Source organism: Ammospiza caudacuta, unplaced genomic scaffold (assembly GCF_027887145.1).
Source record: "Ammospiza caudacuta isolate bAmmCau1 unplaced genomic scaffold, bAmmCau1.pri scaffold_97, whole genome shotgun sequence".
Lineage (NCBI taxonomy): Eukaryota > Metazoa > Chordata > Aves > Passeriformes > Passerellidae > Ammospiza > Ammospiza caudacuta.
Window position 1 is genome coordinate 350959 of NW_026683142.1, and position 5359 is coordinate 356317.

Consider the following 5359-nt stretch of genomic DNA (forward strand, 5'->3'; position numbering starts at 1 on the left):
TACTTCATCTGCCAAAGGCATCCCAAAGGGAGTGCAGAAGTGCCACAACATGGCTGCTTTCACGGCTTTTCCCTTAGGAAGAACCCTAATACCCGGCTGATTTACCTTCCTAGGGTTACTGTTAGGCTTAGGCCTAGGACTTTTAAAACCAGGAAGCCCTGGGCTCCAGGCACACTGCAGCTGCGAAAGGCATCCCAAGGGGAGCGCAAAAGTGACGCAACTTGGCTGCCACCACTGATATTTCCATGAGACCATCCCGAACCATAGGCTGATTTTCCTTCTTAGGGTTAAGGTTTGAGTTACGCCTAGGGTAAGGGTTCTATTAACCAGAAAGCCCTGAGTTCCAAGAACACAGCAGCTGCGAAGGACTAGCCAAGAAGAGCGCAAAAGTACCACAACATGCCTGCCTCCACAGCTTTTTCCTTGGGGACATGCCTAATTCCTGGCTGATTTGCCTTTCTCGTCTTAGGGCTGGGGTTCGGCCTAGGGCTAGGATTTTTAAAATCAGGAAGCCCTGAGTTCCAGGCACACTGGAGCTGTGAAAGGCATCCAAAAGGGAGTGCAAAAGTGCCACAACATGGCTGCTTTCACGGCTTTTTCCTTGGCAAGAAGCCTAACACCAGGCTGATTTACCTTCCCAGGGTTACTGTTAGGCTTAGGCCTAGGGCTAGGATTTTTGAAACTAGGAAGCCCTGGGCTCCAGGCACACTGCAGCTGTTCAAGGCATCCCAAGGGGAGTACAAAAGTGCAACAACATGGCAGCTTTCACAGCTTTTTCCTTGGCACCATCCCTATACCTAGGCTGATTTATCTGCCTAGGGTTAGGGTTAGGGTTCAGCCTAGGGCTTGGATTTCTTTAACCAGGAAGCCCTGAGTTCCAGGCTTACTTCATCTGCCAAAGGCATCCCAAAGGGAGTGCAGAAGTGCCACAACATGGCTGCTTTCACGGCTTTTCCCTTAGGAAGAACCCTAATACCCGGCTGATTTATCTTCCTAGGGTTACTGTTAGGCTTAGGCCTAGGACTTTTAAAACCAGGAAGCCCTGGGCTCCAGGCACACTGCAGCTGCGAAAGGCATCCCAAGGGGAGCGCAAAAGTGACGCAACTTGGCTGCCACCACTGATATTTCCATGAGACCATCCCGAACCATAGGTTGATTTTCCTTCCTAGGGTTAAGGTTTGAGTTACGCCTAGGGTAAGGGCTCTATTAACCAGAAAGCCCTGAGTTCCAAGAACACAGCAGCTGCGAAGGACTAGCCAAGAAGAGCGCAAAAGTACCACAACATGCCTGCCTCCACAGCTTTTTCCTTGGGGACATGCCTAATTCCTGGCTGATTTGCCTTTCTCGTCTTAGGGTTGGGGTTCGGCCTAGGGCAAGGATTTTTAAAATCAGGAAGCCCTGAGTTCCAGGCACACTGGAGCTGTGAAAGGCATCCAAAAGGGAGTGCAAAAGTGCCACAACATGGCTGCTTTCACGGCTTTTTCCTTGGCAAGAAGCCTAACACCAGGCTGATTTACCTTCCCAGGGTTACTGTTAGGCTTAGGCCTAGGGCTAGGATTTTTAAAACTAGGAAGCCCTTAGCTCCAGGCACACTGCAGCTGTTCAAGGCATCCCAAGGGGAGTACAAAAGTGCAACAACATGGCAGCTTTCACAGCTTTTTCCTTGGCACCACCCCTATACCTAGGCTGATTTATCTGCCTAGGGTTAGGGTTAGGGTTCAGCCTAGGGCTTGGATTTCTTTAACCAGGAAGCCCTGAGTTCCAGGCTTCCTTCATCTGCCAAAGGCATCCCAAAGGGAGTGCAGAAGTGCCACAACATGGCTGCTTTCACGGCTTCTCCCTTAGGAAGAACCCTAATACCCGGCTGATTTACCTTCCTAGGGTTACTGTTAGGCTTAGGCCTAGGACTTTTAAAACCAGGAAGCCCTGGGCTCCAGGCACACTGCAGCTGCGAAAGGCATCCCAAGGGGAGCGCAAAAGTGACGCAACTTGGCTGCCACCACTGATATTTCCATGAGACCATCCCGAACCATAGGTTGATTTTCCTTCCTAGGGTTAAGGTTTGAGTTACGCCTAGGGTAAGGGCTCTATTAACCAGAAAGCCCTGAGTTCCAAGAACACAGCAGCTGCGAAGGACTAGCCAAGAAGAGCGCAAAAGTACCACAACATGCCTGCCTCCACAGCTTTTTCCTTGGGGACATGCCTAATTCCTGGCTAATTTGCCTTTCTCGTCTTAGGGTTGGGGTTCGGCCTAGGGCTAGGATTTTTAAAATCAGGAAGCCCTGAGTTCCAGGCACACTGGAGCTGTGAAAGGCATCCAAAAGGGAGTGCAAAAGTGCCACAACATGGCTGCTTTCACGGCTTTTTCCTTGGCAAGAAGCCTAACACCAGGCTGATTTACCTTCCCAGGGTTACTGTTAGGCTTAGGCCTAGGGCTAGGATTTTTGAAACTAGGAAGCCCTGGGCTCCAGGCACACTGCAGCTCTTCAAGGCATCCCAAGGGGAGTACAAAAGTGCAACAACATGGCAGCTTTCACAGCTTTTTCCTTGGCACCATCCCTATACCTAGGCTGATTTATCTGCCTAGGGTTAGGGTTAGGGTTCAGCCTAGGGCTTGGATTTCTTTAACCAGGAAGCCCTGAGTTCCAGGCTTACTTCATCTGCCAAAGGCATCCCAAAGGGAGTGCAGAAGTGCCACAACATGGCTGCTTTCACGGCTTTTCCCTTAGGAAGAACCCTAATACCCGGCTGATTTACCTTCCTAGGGTTACTGTTAGGCTTAGGCCTAGGACTTTTAAAACCAGGAAGCCCTGGGCTCCAGGCACACTGCAGCTGCGAAAGGCATCCCAAGGGGAGCGCAAAAGTGACGCAACTTGGCTGCCACCACTGATATTTCCATGAGACCATCCCGAACCATAGGCTGATTTTCCTTCCTAGGGTTAAGGTTTGAGTTACGCCTAGGGTAAGGGTTCTATTAACCAGAAAGCCCTGAGTTCCAAGAACACAGCAGCTGCGAAGGACTAGCCAAGAAGAGCGCAAAAGTACCACAACATGCCTGCCTCCACAGCTTTTTCCTTGGGGACATGCCTAATTCCTGGCTGATTTGCCTTTCTCGTCTTAGGGCTGGGGTTCGGCCTAGGGCTAGGATTTTTAAAATCAGGAAGCCCTGAGTTCCAGGCACACTGGAGCTGTGAAAGGCATCCAAAAGGGAGTGCAAAAGTGCCACAACATGGCTGCTTTCACGGCTTTTTCCTTGGCAAGAAGCCTAACACCAGGCTGATTTCCCTTCCAAGGGTTACTGTTAGGCTTTGGCCTAGGGCTAGGATTTTTAAAACTAGGAAGCCCTTAGCTCCAGGCACACTGCAGCTGTTCAAGGCATCCCAAGGGGAGTACAAAAGTGCAACAACATGGCAGCTTTCACAGCTTTTTCCTTGGCACCATCCCTATACCTAGGCTGATTTATCTGCCTAGGGTTAGGGTTAGGGTTCAGCCTAGGGCTTGGATTTCTTTAACCAGGAAGCCCTGAGTTCCAGGCTTACTTCATCTGCCAAAGGCATCCCAAAGGGAGTGCAGAAGTGCCACAACATGGCTGCTTTCACGGCTTTTCCCTTAGGAAGAACCCTAATACCCGGCTGATTTACCTTCCTAGGGTTACTGTTAGGCTTAGGCCTAGGACTTTTAAAACCAGGAAGCCCTGGGTTCCAGGCACACTGCAGCTGCGAAAGGCATCCCAAGGGGAGCGCAAAAGTGACGCAACTTGGCTGCCACCACTGATATTTCCATGAGACCATCCCGAACCATAGGTTGATTTTCCTTCCTAGGGTTAAGGTTTGAGTTACGCCTAGGGTAAGGGCTCTATTAACCAGAAAGCCCTGAGTTCCAAGAACACAGCAGCTGCGAAGGACTAGCCAAGAAGAGCACAAAAGTACCACAACATGCCTGCCTCCACAGCTTTTTCCTTGGGGACATGCCTAATTCCTGGCTGATTTGCCTTTCTCGTCTTAGGGTTGGGGTTCGGCCTAGGGCTAGGATTTTTAAAATCAGGAAGCCCTGAGTTCCAGGCACAGTGGAGCTGTGAAAGGCATCCAAAAGGGAGTGCAAAAGTGCCACAACATGGCTGCTTTCACGGCTTTTTCCTTGGCAAGAAGCCTAACACCAGGCTGATTTACCTTCCCAGGGTTACTGTTAGGCTTAGGCCTAGGGCTAGGATTTTTGAAACTAGGAAGCCCTGGGCTCCAGGCACACTGCAGCTGTTCAAGGCATCCCAAGGGGAGTACAAAAGTGCAACAACATGGCAGCTTTCACAGCTTTTTCCTTGGCACCATCCCTATACCTAGGCTGATTTATCTGCCTAGGGTTAGGGTTAGGGTTCAGCCTAGGGCTTGGATTTCTTTAACCAGGAAGCCCTGAGTTCCAGGCTTACTTCATCTGCCAAAGGCATCCCAAAGGGAGTGCAGAAGTGCCACAACATGGCTGCTTTCACGGCTTTTCCCTTAGGAAGAACCCTAATACCCGGCTGATTTACCTTCCTAGGGTTACTGTTAGGCTTAGGCCTAGGACTTTTAAAACCAGGAAGCCCTGGGCTCCAGGCACACTGCAGCTGCGAAAGGCATCCCAAGGGGAGCGCAAAAGTGACGCAACTTGGCTGCCACCACTGATATTTCCATGAGACCATCCCGAACCATAGGCTGATTTTCCTTCCTAGGGTTAAGGTTTGAGTTACGCCTAGGGTAAGGGTTCTATTAACCAGAAAGCCCTGAGTTCCAAGAACACAGCAGCTGCGAAGGACTACCCAAGAAGAGCGCAAAAGTACCACAACATGCCTGCCTCCACAGCTTTTTCCTTGGGGACATGCCTAATTCCTGGCTGATTTGCCTTTCTCGTCTTAGGGCTGGGGTTCGGCCTAGGGCTAGGATTTTTAAAATCAGGAAGCCCTGAGTTCCAGGCACACTGGAGCTGTGAAAGGCATCCAAAAGGGAGTGCAAAAGTGCCACAACATGGCTGCTTTCACGGCTTTTTCCTTGGCAACAAGCCTAACACCAGGCTGATTTACCTTCCCAGGGTTACTGTTAGGCTTAGGCCTAGGGCTAGGATTTTTGAAACTAGGAAGCCCTGGGCTCCAGGCACACTGCAGCTGTTCAAGGCATCCCAAGGGGAGTAAAAAAGTGCAACAACATGGCAGCTTTCACAGCTTTTTCCTTGGCACCATCCCTATACCTAGGCTGATTTATCTGCCTAGGGTTAGGGTTAGGGTTCAGCCTAGGGCTTGGATTTCTTTAACCAGGAAGCCCTGAGTTCCAGGCTTACTTCATCTGCCAAAGGCATCCCAAAGGGAGTGCAGAAGTGCCACAACATGGCT